Source organism: Aethalodelphis obliquidens, unplaced genomic scaffold, assembly GCF_003676395.1.
Source record: "Aethalodelphis obliquidens isolate GAN/ISIS:26980383/991018 unplaced genomic scaffold, ASM367639v1 scaffold58, whole genome shotgun sequence".
Classification (NCBI taxonomy): Eukaryota; Metazoa; Chordata; class Mammalia; order Artiodactyla; family Delphinidae; genus Aethalodelphis; species Aethalodelphis obliquidens.
Window position 1 is genome coordinate 3,418,881 of NW_020838002.1, and position 14,611 is coordinate 3,433,491.

The window sequence follows — 14,611 nt, forward strand, 5'->3', positions numbered from 1 at the left end:
GAGGAGGTGAATTCAAGGTCTTCCTACACCACCAGCTTGGACTCCTTGTTTCTTCTCCATTTATTTTAAGACATAATAGAAACAAATTAATTTCTAAATGTATTTAGTATATTTTTCTCTTTGAAAAGTATATGGACATAGCTTGGCCAAACATCTTGGACTTATCCATATAAAAATAAAAGCAAAGAAAATCCATAAGAGATAAAAAAGAGTTTAGTATACTATTCTATCTATTCTATCACAACATAACATTTTCAATAACAGAGTAATTTGCAGAAAAACTAAGGCTGAAATATTCTCTGGTCTTTAGTTATAATCTCAGGCATTTAAAAAATGATTTTATAAAAATATTTAGACAATTTCAATTGTAGTATAATGAAATAACATTTATAATACAAACTAACTATAGCTGCTTATTTTCAAAAGTAGAATGGGAAACCAGTGTTTCAAAGCCCTGATTAGTTCTTCTGTCCTAAGTAAAGGATAAGCCTTCAAGCTGGCAGTCTTCTGTTCAGAGAACATAGGGTCTTGGGTATGCAAAATTTATTCTGGAACTGTACAATGAATTGAGAGCTAAATTTCTCTGGAAATGGGGTTGAGGAAGATGGTGACGAGAAGTAATGCAAACTCAGAAAAACAAAAATTGTAAGAAGGGTATTGAGAGACAAAGTGGGGTGCAGCAAAATGACAGAGAGTTAAAGTCAGCAGATTAAAATATTTTATGAAAAATTCTAGCTGGTCAGGAGTCTAAAGAATTTTATGGAAGTAAATATTTGACAATAAATTTTAAAATTTGTTTTGCTTTAATGTAAAAGCCTTCTATTGCCAGAAGCCTTCAGTGATGCTTATCATACACACAAATATCATGTGTGTGTGCAGTTTGGGGAGCATGGCAAGTAATAGCTCTAAGAAAAGGTAGATTCAGGGCCTAGAGTCAGTTAGAAGCCTGTCTAAAGCTTAGTCAAGCTGAGGGGACTATTAACACCATCTTGGTCACTAGAAATCTAAAAAGTGTCTTATTAAAAGACGAAGATTTAAAGAGACTCTGGATAAAAAAAGGAGATATATTGAGATTTATCAGAAAACCCAACAGAGAGAACACTCTGAGAATTTCTACAGGAAAGAAACACAGAACCTCATAAAGAAGTTTTTCCTGGAAAAGCCATGGCCTAACCTCAAATCAAAGCCTGCAGGGTTGAAAAATTCAGTGAGCCATGCGGCAGGTTTGGTGTAATTAAAGACCACAGAAATAGCTGCATGAGGCTCCTCTCAGAGTAGCTGCCCTCAGGTTAAATCTCAAATAGGTTTCTCTATTTAGAAGCACAAAAAACCCAGCATGAGCCTTGGTTCTAGGCAGAAAAAGAGGAGTTTCTCAAATAACTTTTCTACTGTGCTCAGGAGGCCAATGTTATGTGGACCAACCAAGCTCTGTCTTCACTCAGCCCCTCTCTGCATGACCACACAAGCCAGAATCTTAAAATTGGAATCTGTATTCACTACCAGCAGAATACAGATTTTTCTCATGTTGAGTACATTCAATACTGATCAAAGTAACCTTTTAATTATAAATGTGTGAAGGTGTACAATAATCATCGACAGACAAAACAACCAGAAGAACTAACCACTGAACAAAACGGTTGTTGCAGGAATCAGAAGAGATGTTAAAATTAATTATAATTAGCATCCTCCCAAAGATTCAGAAGGATTTAACATTTATTAAAAATTAACTCATCACTATTTAAAAAGCAATGAGAATTTTTAGCTATTAAAACCAATGTAATGGGTAGAGGGTGCTTGGTAGGTAAACTTCAAGATGGCTACAAGCAAGCCCTACTTTCTGGTATTCATGTCTTAATTCTTAATCTTTGTATATGGGTTGGAGCTAGTGATTTTCTTCTAACACATAGAATATGGCAAAATTGATGGATAGCATTTCAAAGATTAAGTTGCAAGGAGACTATGGCTTCCATCTGCCTATCCTTTTGTTCTCATGCTTGCTCACTCAGATGGAAGTCAGCTGCCACATTGTGAGCTGACGTAAGGAGAAGCCCCCATAACAATGAACTGAGGGAGTCCTACAGGCAATGATTAGTAAGAAACTGAGTCCCTTTGTCCAAAAGCCCTGAAAAATTGCATATTGCCAACAATCACATGAGTGAACTTGAAAGTAGATATTCCCTCAATCAAATCTTCAGATGAGACTTCATCCCTGGGCAAAATCTTGATTGGAATCTTGTGAGAAGCCTTGAAGTAGAGGAATACACTTAATCCTTAGCTGGACTCCAGACACTCAGAAACTATAAGATACTTTACTTTACTACTTTACTTTCACTAAGTTTTGGAGAAATTTTTTATGATGCAATTGATAAGTCATAAGGTTGGTGGGGAGGCAGAGAGGCAGTTGGGAACTTATCTGAAGGTCAAATAGTAGAATGGCTTCTGGTGAAAAATCAAATTAATGACAAAGTCAAGGCAGGAATTTTCTCAAAACACAAGACAAAAGAAAAGTAAGAAAGAAATAGTATATTTATTTTTTGAAAGTTAAGAGATGTAGAGAATAGATGTAAGAGATTGATGGATAAGAGAGAGTCAAAGAAATAATAAGGAAATATAATTTTTTAAAATCCCTAATCTGAAGAAAGTTTTGAGTTCTCATATAGAGTGAGTGAAAGCTTAAATTATTATTGAAGAAGACACTTAGTAACATTGTGGTGACATTTGTTACTTCTCAACAACAAATGGAAAATTCCATAAGCTGAGAGAAAAATTAAAATTTCCAGTATTCTAGAAAACATTCCAAGATGCCTACAATGTATTTAAGAAAAATATTTTGAACTTATCCAAATTATATTCAAATGTAAAAGCAAAAGAAATACATTTTCAGAAGTTCAAAAAAAGAGGAGGCTTAAAATTAATTCCTTCTCCTTGATTAATTATTAAAGTATGTGCTGCAGAAAAAAAAAAAAAGACTGAGTCCAAGAAAGAAGAGAACAAAAGAACATATTAATAGTAAAATACATAATGCATAATGAACTCTAAACTATATAGATAGTTCAGTTATGAAATTTATAAAATGGAAAAAAATTCAGTTTAAAACAGCAGACAGCCGCGCACGCGAAGGAGCCACGCTGAGGGCCGGGCCGGGCAGTGGGCACTTGACCGGGGTGGCGGGCGGGCGGTTTCCGCCCGGCCCGGGGCACTCCCCCTGAGCGCCCGCCTACCCGTAGGCCCAGCCCAAGGTCTGGCAGCCAGCAACAGAGCCTGGCGCCCACGGCCCGAGTGCCCCCGGCAGCACTATGCCTGTGCTGCTGGAGCGCCCCAAGCTTTCCAAAGCCATGGCCAGGGCGTTGCACCGGCACATCATGATAGAGCGGGAGCGCAAGAGACAGGAGGAGGAAGAGGTGGACAAGATGAGGGAACAGAAGATGAAGGAAGAGCAGGAGAGAAGGAAGAAAAAGGGAATGGAAGAGAGAATGTCACTAGAGGAAACCAAGGAACAAATCCTGAAGTTGCAGGAGAAGCTTTTAGCCCTACAGGAAGAGAAACATCAGCTTTTCCTGCAGCTCAAGAAAGTTTTACATGAGGAGGAAAAAACGGAGGCAAAAAGAGCAGAGTGACCTGACCACTCTGACATACCAGCAAGGCTTGACCGTTCACACTGGAACTCACCTCCTCAGCATGCAGGGGAGCCCTGGAGGACACAATCGCCCAGGCACCCTCATGGCAGCAGACAGAGCCAAACAGATGTTTGGACCCCAAGTGCTTACAACCCGGCACTATGTAGGCTCAGCAGCTGCTTTCGCAGGGACCCCAGAGCATGGGCAATTCCAAGGAACCCCGGGCGGCGCCTATGGGACTGCTCAGCCCCCACCTCACTATGGACCCACACAGCCTGCCTACAGTCCTAGTCAGCAGCTCAGAGTACGGTACCTGTCTCAGCCGCAGCCTCAGCCCTATGCCGTGCCAGCCACTTTCAGCCCACCCAGACAGGGTTCCTCCAGCCTGGTGGTGTCCCGTCCTTGCAAAAACAAATGGAACACGCTAACCAACAGACAGGCTTCTCTGACTCATCCTCCCTGCGCCCCATGCATCCCCAAGCTCTGCATCCAGCCCCTGGACTCCTGGCCTCACCCCAGCTCCCTGTGCAGATGCAACCAGCAGGAAAGTCGGGCTTTGCAACCACCAGTCAGCCTGGCCCTCGGCTCCCTTCATCCAGCACAGCCAGAACCCGCGATTCTACCACAAGTGACCATCAGATTTGATCTTCAACCTTGCCCCCAGCCCCTGCCGTGGGGGAGGATCCCTGGTGTGTCCTAGTCCCAGGCCAATAAAATCTACCTGCCACTGAAAAAAAAAAAAAAAACAGCAGACTGACCAAACATGCTGTGTCTCTCATTTCTCCAGAGAACTCACTAAGATTGTAATAAATAAAAATAAAAGGCATCATCACTACACAAGGAAAAGAGAATGGAAATAGGTGCATCTACATATTGGAGAATTTAACAAAATTTTTAAAGGTTAAAAGCAAATAAAGGAATAGGAATATTTACAGTGGTAGAGGAATTCACAGACTAGAGTACATGCTGTGGAGGATATACAAAGAAAAGAACTTACAGTAGTAGCCTTGAAAAAATTCCATATTTCAGAATTCAGAAATTCTGTATAGATGAAGGCTGAAAAGTGGTGACAGGCTGAAATCATAGGGGCTCATTTAGAAGTCAGTATACAACAGTCTAACCGTCTCACTTCAGCCAGCTATTACCCTGGTTCTCTCTTTAGGTACAAAATCAGAGGTTTATTCTGAGGGAAATTTATTAGCAAAAACTCAGGACTCTAAGAAAACTTGAAAATTGGAGATTAAGCGTAAGTATATATAATATGCAGTTAGATTTCAACTTCTCTATCACATACAAAATGCCAGCAACTGGGCATTTACATCACAGATGCAGATCAATTATTGATTTTGCCCTCCCCATTTGAATAGCCTTAGGAAAAAACAACTTATCATAAAGGCATTTGGTGATTCTGTAGAAAATGGATAACTTCCAGTGTCAACATTCTAAAGCTGAGCCCACAAGCAGAAAAATCCCTGTCGTGTGCATTAAACTTCCAGTTAGCTTTTTAAATGTGTGCTCTTAGATATGACTTTTTTCTGTTAAAAAAAGTTATCAACCTAGGAATAGATAGAAAATTCCTTAACTAACCAGAACTTAACTTACAACAAATAGCAAAATCTTTTGGAACATTGCAACCAAACCACTACAAAAAAAAAATTGGATTTATAATATTGAAAAGAAAAGGATTTAACTCACATTTGTATGTGATATTTTTCTATAAATTTCCAAATAGTCCACAAAATAGCTATTAGAGATATAGACAATGTAGTAAAGCAGTTGAGTTAAAAAAGAATAAGAAAAATAAACTGGTATATAGGTATATGCCAGAAATAATCAAGTAGAAAATATATTTTTAAAAAAAAATCAGTATGACCTATTGCTATATCAACTATTAAAAATAACAACATCAGTCTAAGAATAAACAAGTGCTAGAGAATATGGCTGGTGGAGTAGGTATGGGTGGTTTAAGGAGGAACACCAAGATGTGAATGAACTTCTAAAGTACTGCAAAGTGAATGGACCAGGGAGATATTTTATGATTGTGCAGCCGCATTAAGAGCACACCTGGCACTGTGGTCATAAATTTAAAATGCGGTCCATCAGCATGCTTTAGTACCTTTAAGAAGCCATACTTATTTGCATTGATACAGGTGCAGAGCTGGAAGAGAGCTGGATTTACCTGAGTTGTGATTTTGTCAAGAGAATTGTAAAATTGAGAATAAGGGCAATGGAGTAAATAATACATTTAAACAAGTTAATAAAATAATTGGCCACAGAATTGAAGTTGGATAAGGAGAGAGGAAAGGACATCAAGAAATACACTGGAGAACAGAAAAGGTATCAAGACAAATAGATTGGAGGTCTCATTTGAGTAAAGGGATTGTTGAAATTGGAGTAATAGAAGGATATACATATTACTATATATAAAATAGATATAATCAGCGAAGACCTACTGTATAGCACAGGGAACTCTACTTAATATTCTGTAACAGCATACATGGGAAAAGAATCTGAAAAAGAATGGATATATGTATATGTATAACTGAATCACTTTGCTGTACACCTGAAACTAACACAACATTGTAAATCAACTATACCCCAATATAAAATAAAAATTAAATTAAAAAATAAATTAAAAAACATAGAAAAATGAGTTGAAAAGTGAGGTTGTGTAAAAAATTGAAATTACGTATTGGTTGAAATTTGGAGTAATGATAAGATCTGGGTGTGACTTAGGTAGAATGGTGGACAAGATAATCAGAAAATAGGAGATCAAGTAACTGAGAAGTATTAACATTGCAAATGTTACCTATGTACATACTGAAATCAATAAGAATTATGATAGGTCAAGGAGAGGAGGTAGGTAAATTATACCAATAATGAGAAATAATGGGTAACATAATCTAAAAGGCTTGAGATTTTAAGCTGAAGGTTTGTAAGGAAAAAAGAGGAAGAGAGGTCTGGAATGACAGACCTCTAGGCTCAGTGGTAAAAGGGAAAGAAATAAAATAGATGGAAATAAACAACTACCACTTAGGAGTGCTGCAGGGAAAGCAATACCCCAGGAAAGTTCCAGGTTTATGATGGCACAAGAAGAGACAGGGGCCAATCAAGGAAAAGATTGAAGACATAGAGGAGTTCACTGGTGATAAATAGTGAATTCCATTGGTCTCAGTGGAGAAGCTGAGGAGTTGAGGATGAGTGGAAGATGGATGACAAGGAAATGTACAGATCATATATAGTTCTAAGCATAGGAGATAAGGTGTCTGAGGCTGTGATAACATAAAATGGCAATAAAGGAGAAAGAGCAAAATTACACAATTTCTGGTATTCTCAAGGAAGATGGTGTTAATGAGGGTAAAACTGTAGGGAGATGGGAGTGGTGGTTGTGGGGCTCTCTCATGATCCCTGGCAATATTGGGCTGAGTGTCTGAGAGAGTGGGATGTTAGTCCCAGTGCCTGTCAGAGATGAACAAAATGTACTTGGAGCTTGGTGCACCCCCCCTCCCAACCAAGATGATGGAATGGAGTTATCCTAGGGGAAGCCAAGTGTTACTCTTGACCTTAGACAATAAGGGTAGAAGTGATGGGGGCTGAGGTCTCAATTTGGGGGCTCACTTTTGACCAAGTACTATATAGGGCTCATTAAAGCTGAGAGCCCAGGACCCCTGCTTGAGCTCTGTTTATGGAGTTGAGGACTTCTAATAGCTGGGGAATTTCCTGCTTCCCCACTAAGAAATCTGAAGAGAAACAGATTCTCTCCTTGCCTGGTATCTAGAATTTGGTCAAATGATATGTACAGCCTTTCAGACACTCTCACCAGGGACTTTGAAGAGTGGAGTAGTGATGCAAAGGCTCAAGATCAAGTGGAATTCATCCACAAAGTCAAGAATATGGCAATGAGTGTTCAGGTCAGTCAATTTTGATAGTGGGAAATGCATGACCAGTGGTGACAGTTCCTGGATCAGCTTCCTGAGCAGACTTGGAGCTTGGCTGTGCTTGACCTCTCCTGGTTCCTACTTAAGCTGCATGCACAAAACTTCCAATATCAGCACTTCCCACAAACCCTTCTTATAAATCCCTCTTCTGCCTAAATAAACCAAATTAAGCTTCTGATATTTTCAGCCAAGAATACAACTAGTACCCCTGCATATGAACAAGATACAGCTGGTGTCCAAGCTATTCACTTTTATTGAAGAATCTCACTCCAGTCCTTTCCACAAGGAAAGACAGCATGTATTCTTATTTTTAGAGATCTTGGTGTTTCCATCACAGTGTTTCTGACAGAGTTTACTAATAGCCTGGCATTCTCTTCTACCCCTAGCACTGGGTACACAATATTTGGCAATTATTTCTTAAAATTACTAATTATTGGATGGAGTCGTGTCTATAAAAAAACTGAATTCAGTGAAAGCTCCACATATTATAAGTGCTTATGATACTACTGACAAATAAAAAGCCTGATGATCCTTACACCTGAGGAGTAAGATTTAGTTCTCCCCTTTTTCCTCCACTTGGTAGTTTTCTTAAATTCCATTCTTTTAAGGAAAAGAAATTTAACTTTAATGTCATTGCTTATGTTACCACACACTGAATTCATATAAAGCAGGAAGAAGAAATGGAAAATCTTAAGCACAAAGTAGAATTTTTCAAAATAAGTACATTTCTTGGACCAATATTTTGATTCATATGTGACATTTCTGACTTCAAATTAAATCATTAAATGATTCACCAGACTTGAATCTTGTGTTTCAATTGGTTAGCACAATCTGTTCTCCCAAATTAAATTTCTAAAGGAGTATGTCTTTGGATACTATATACTTCATAGCTGACAGGAACACTACCTAATTAGCTATTTATATGCAAAGCAGGAGAAAAGATAATTAGAGACATGGATTATGCAAAGGCAATCACACGGACAGAGGGCAAAAGAAACTGCGAACATATTGAATCAAATTTGTATATACATTTCTACAGTTTATCATGTTTCATTTATATTGTATTACATTTATGCACCATTTAACATGTTATAAATGAAGTAATATCCTAATCCATTGATTGATAAATTAAATATAAATCTTATAACATGAACTATCTATTGGACTACAAAGTTAATAAGCTTCAATGAATGAAAAGGAATAAAGTCTTATATTTGGAAAATGCCTTCCTTAGCTCTGACCTCCAGTACTCTTCTCCAGAAAGGGAAGGTGGGGAGCAATGGAAATAGTTAGCTTTATATCACTAATAGCTTAGTCAAAAAAGAAAAACCCTGGTTTACAGAACCTGTTCTAGTTATCTATTGGTGCATAACAAACCACCTCAAATCTGTTTGGAGTAAAAAGACAAATATTTTATCATGCTCACAATTGTGTGGGTCAAGAAGTTGAGTAGAGCATAGAGAAGATAGCTTGCCTCTGCTCCAAGATAACTAGGACCTCAGCTGACATGACTTAAATGGCTGAAGGTTGGTTGCTGAGAGAGTTGGATTAGGGTCACATTTCTGGAGCTTCAGTTCTGGCTGTCAACTAGTTTCTTTGGTTCTTCTCCATATTGTATTTTCCAGGGATGGAATGTCTCAGGAGGCTTCTTCACTCACATGCCTTATACATTAACTAGCATGGTTGGAACAGCTGGAATTGAATGGACATCTCTGTCTTCTTTTTTTTTTTTTTTCCATGCAGCCTTGGCTGGCATGGGCTTCCACACAGCATCATATTCTTAGGGTAGTAATCCTATGCAATGGCTTGCTTCTATAAGACCGAACATTTCTAAAACACAGCATGCGGAAACTGCCAGTATGTTAAGGCCTGGACTAGGAAATTAGCATGGCAACAATTCCACCATATTTTATTGGTCAAAATATGCCAAGATTCAAGGGAAGAGGACATAGACTTCTCTCTCAATGAGAGGAGTGTCAAATAATTTGTGGCCATATTTAATCTGCTAAAGAACCTTATATCCACCATGATGATGTACCAGAACCTGGAAAATCTTAGCAGGATTCCATGATATGACTTCACATAGGTGTTATTGAACTGAAGTTCACATGCCCAATGCACAGTGAGGCCAAAAAAACTGAAACATCAGACTTTGGATCAGAGAAAGTTTTATCATAAGGGCCAAGCAAGGAGAATGGGCAGCTCGTGCTCAAAAGACCCAAACTCTGATGGATTTCAGGGAAGAGTTTTTAAAGGCAAATTTGAAGGGAGTGCTACAGGGTGTGTCACTTTCTTCTAATTGGTTGGTAGTGAGATAACAGTGTGGTGCTCCAGGATTCTCAACCATCAGCCTCTGGTTCCAACAAGTCTGGGGGCTACATGCTCATGGTCATCATGTAGTTAACTTCTTCCATTTGGTGGGGAGTTTAGTATCTGCAGAACAACGCAGAAATGTGCATAAGACACTGTTATCTATGTCCTTCAGGGAGGAACCAAAGATTCTGTGACTGCAATATGGCTGATCTATTATTCAAACTGCTACCAGTTCTCCTGGCCCAACTGCTATTTTTTGTTACTACATGTTCACATTCTTTTAATCATTAATTCTTGACCCAGGCTTTTGTGACTCAGGAGAGGCCTGGGGGACTAAAGCTTTTCTACAAACAAGAGGCAGGCAAAGGATGGGTGGGGCGGTGGGGGAAAGTCTGTTTCAGTAAGGCCTCATAGGGTGCTGCTTACACAGGCTTTCACTTACATGGCAGCCCCCCACCTCCTCCCCCAACACACACACACACACACACACACACACACACGCACGCACGCACATGCACACACACACGCACAAGGCAGAAATGCAGTTTCAAGAAGTAAAGTGTTTTGGAACAAGTTATTTTTTAAAAACTGTTCCAAAGTTAATATGTATGCAAAAATTCATGTTTGAGCTCCCAGTTTGGCACGATGACCTGAGCTCTGAGTATATTTATCTCAAATTCTTTCTAAACCCTATTGAAATCATGGTAAATTTCAAAAGGGAATACATTCATAAAAGTGCAGATGAGGCAAGAAAGATCATTAGAGTACCAGGTAAGTTGATGTACTTCCTAAATATGGAAGGTGCATGACATCATACTGATAGACAAACTAAACAGAAATAGAATCAGTGCACAGTATACTAAAGGAATGAAGCAGGTGGAGCCTGCAGGGGACCTCCAGGCTTGTAGCAGAAAGAAAAGGAAAGTCATAACAACAAGGAGAGCAGAGCCTAAATGGTTATACTCCTTCTTGCATGTATGGGTGTATGTTTGTCCCCAGGATGAACTAAAGAGCTGCTCTTTAGAGAAGCTGAGTAATCTGTCTAGGTGCATTAAGGCTCTGTGCAGTAAAGGATTAACCTTGCCCAAAGAAAAGTTTGACCCTTTGCCCTTATTTACTGAGAGATAACCTCTAAGCCCTGAAGTATCCTGCTGAAAAGAGTGTATTTGTTTACCTGGGGACTATGGGCTACTCCATATAGTTTATACTAATAATATGATTTATGGTGATGGCCTTGGACCACATAGTATCAGCTTGAGCTCTGGGAGAGCTGGATGGTAAGGTTAGCCACATGGAAGATCAATCTTGTCTATGTGGCCAAATCCCAATAAAAATCCCCAAGGCTCATGTGAGCTTCCTGGGTTCATTCCATGCATATTGTCACATGCTGTTACTAGGAGAAATAAGTGTTGTCCACATGACTCCAGTAGGCTTCACACCTGGTCTCTCATGCACTCTGCACTAAATGCCTTTTCCCATTGCTGATTTCAATCTGTATAATTTCACTATAATAAACTATAACTGTGAGTATAACAGCTTTGCTAAATTTGGGGTCCTTCTAGTAAATTTCTGAACCTGAGGGTAGAGTTGGGGACCTCCTGAACTCAGAGTTCTTATTGAGAAGATTGGTTTTCAGGAATGGCCCTCCTCATTTTAGCATTTAGGTAGATACTCAGACTGCTTGCCTTCTCTCTCTCTACTTTTGAAATCAAATTAACCCAGACAAACAGAGTTTACAGTAATCCCTTCTACTCTAGGAAGACTTTATGATTGATAAATAAAGAAATAAAGGAATTCACAAATAGTTTACAGTTATGCCAATAACTTCTAGAAGAACCCAACAGAAATGGTCAAAAGGAATTACCCTTGTGGAGTGGAATGAGAGTCATGGAGTATACAAAAATTTTACCCTACCATATTTTAAAAATATTATTTCCGTGGACATAGATTTTTTGATATTTAGTAGAGTACATGGCCATCCAAAAGAGACAACACTTTTCAGTTTCCCTTGCACTGATATGTGGTCCTGTTGCTAGACTCTGGTCAAGGAGATATGCTCAGAAATGTGTGGCAACTTTGAGAAAACATCATAAGAGACATCCAGTGTGTCCTTTTTGCTCCTTTTTACTACACATACTCCTCTTCCTTGTTCCCTGAAGCAGAAACCCGAATGCTGCCTTGGAACATAAGAATGAAAGCCACAGACTAGAGAAAGTAGAACCAGGAAGTAGCTAGAGCCTTTGAGAACAAAGTAGAGCGGAGCTGGCAGATGACCCCTAGACTGAATAGCTCCAAACTTTTACGTGAGAGAGAAATAGCTCTTAACTTTGGTCTAAATCAAAGATATTTTGAGTTTCCTGCACATGCATTTAAAATTAATTTTAATATACATATATTACTTTTATCAAAGCAGATTCATGCTCTGCCACTCACTTTACTTCCCTTCTGTTTTCTCAAACTCTATACCTCCTCTCTTCTTTTCCTTTGAAATAACTTTTTTTTTTTTTAACATCAGTCTCTTGATAATAAAGTCTTTCATGAATGGCAATGGTTTTGAGTAAACAGTTTTCTCATCTGGAAAGAGCTCCCAGCTTATCTTCCCGTTCATCCTTGGGATGAAGCAGAAAGAGTGTGCTGCCTTCTAGTATACCATCAGTGTACCTAAGCACCAATATGTTGGCACCTTTGAGAAGAAAAAGGCTGCAAGATGTTGTTACTGTCAGTAAATCACTTAAGTTATTAGTGTAATGAAAATGGAATTTCAGATAATAAGTCAACATTAATAAAGCATTTTTTTAGTATTACAGATGTGCATAAGAATTTCTATTCCTTCCCAGGTTTACATAGTAATTATTATTTTTACTTCCTTGATATCATCAGGTAAAGGTATAATGTAAATGCACAGTGTTTTTACAGACAGAGTCAAATGGGATGCTGAGAAAACCTGAAAACACCCTGGAAAAAATGGCCAGATGTTTGTCCATGCACATTTTTAATCTATGGTCTAGGTTATGGTAAATGTTACAGAAACAAATAAACAAACGAAAAAATAAAAAACCCTACATATTCTTCACATTAAACAAGACAAAATGCCTTAATCTCTGGCTGTCTTTGTTCCATGGTGAAATTATTTCACCCAACTTCATTCCTGCAATTCCCAGCACAAATAAAACACCTGTGCCCCTAAGCTAAGTGGGTAAACATCGACACACTTGTTAAGCATTACAGATTAACTGTACTGTAAGTCATTTAAATTGCTGGTGCACAGATGAGCAACATTTATTTAATTGTTTAATAACCTACACTCTAAAGGAAGCTTGCTAATACACCTACAATTGAGAAAAAATAATGCTGTTTCAGGGAAACATGAATTGACTTACCTTTCATGTACTGCTGTCATTACTTGGGCAAACCCGTAAAACGTTAACTCTCATCAGTGATTACATGCATGGTCCTCTGATGCAGTAGAACCCTTTGTCATGCTGAGGCTCAGAAGAAAACTATCCTAGGCACTGTAGGTTTCAAAATGTCCTTGTTATTTTATTTTGACCCCTTTAATTTTATTTCTTATTTATATTTGTTTGTCTGTCAGTCTCAAGGGAGCTTATTGTGTTTTAGGAGTTGACCAAAAGTACTTTGGGAAATGTAAAATACTCTTCATAAAAAAATTGAAGGTATATTTATTACAACATGTGTAATTTTTCAGCTCTAGGATTCTCTTCCCATTCAAGAACTTGAATAAGAACACTTCATTCTACCTTTGCCATCTGACAAAGAACAACTGTGATTTAAAATCCATCTAAAAGATCACTGAAGTTAAATTGAACAAATATTTCCTGAGCACATACCAGGTAGTATGCTAGTTGTTAACTAGCTGCTCCTTTAAAAAGATAAAAATATATACAAATAAATATTATAGTTGATATAAGGAAGTGTCTGTCAACACAAATTTTGGAGTCAGATTGCCTGGATTCAAATCATCCAACACTTACTATCTGTTTGTTACTGAACACAAGTTCGTGTGCCTGATGCACAGTGAGGCCAAACAAACTGAAAAGTTGGAGTTTGGAGCAGAGAAATGTTTATTTCAGGGCCAAGCAAGGAGAACAGGTGGCTCCATTTCAAAAGTCCCATATTCCCTGATGGTTTTCAGGGAGAAGTTTTTAGAGGCAAATTTTGGGGTAAGGGCTACAAGGTGCACGACTTATGTCTGATTGGTTTGTGGTGAGGTAACAGGGCAGTACTCCAGGAATCTTGTAATCATCCGAAAGTTACCATCCTCCACTTCAGGGGGAGCCTTAGTTCCTGCAGAAGAACTCAAAGATATTGTTTGTTTTTCTTTTCTTTAACATCTTTATTGGAGCATAACTGCTTTACATTGTTGTGTTCATATATCCCCATATACTTACCCTCTTGTGTCTCCCTCCCACCCTCCCTATCCCACACCTCTCGGTGGTCACAAAGAACCGAGCTGATCTCCCTGTGCTTTGTGACTTCTTGCCTCTAGCTCTCTATTTTACATTTGGTACTGTATATATATCAATACTACTCTCTCACTTCTTCCCAGCTTATCCTTCCCCATCCCCATGTCCTCAAGTCCATTCTCTAAATATGAGTCTTATTCCTGTCCTGCCCCTAGGTTCTTCAGAACCAATATTTTTCATTTTTAGATTCCATATATATGTGTTAGCATATGGTATTTGTTTTTCTCTTTCTGACTTACTTCACTCTGTATGACAGACT

The 14,611-nt window shown here is 38.5% G+C and overlaps 1 pseudogene; it reads left to right on the forward strand.

Annotated features, from left to right (window-relative positions):
- Positions 1 to 3,296: 3,296 nt before the first annotated feature.
- Positions 3,297 to 4,357, forward strand: LOC113609640 (G protein pathway suppressor 2 pseudogene; annotated as a pseudogene).
- The last annotated feature ends 10,254 nt before the right edge of the window (positions 4,358 to 14,611 follow it).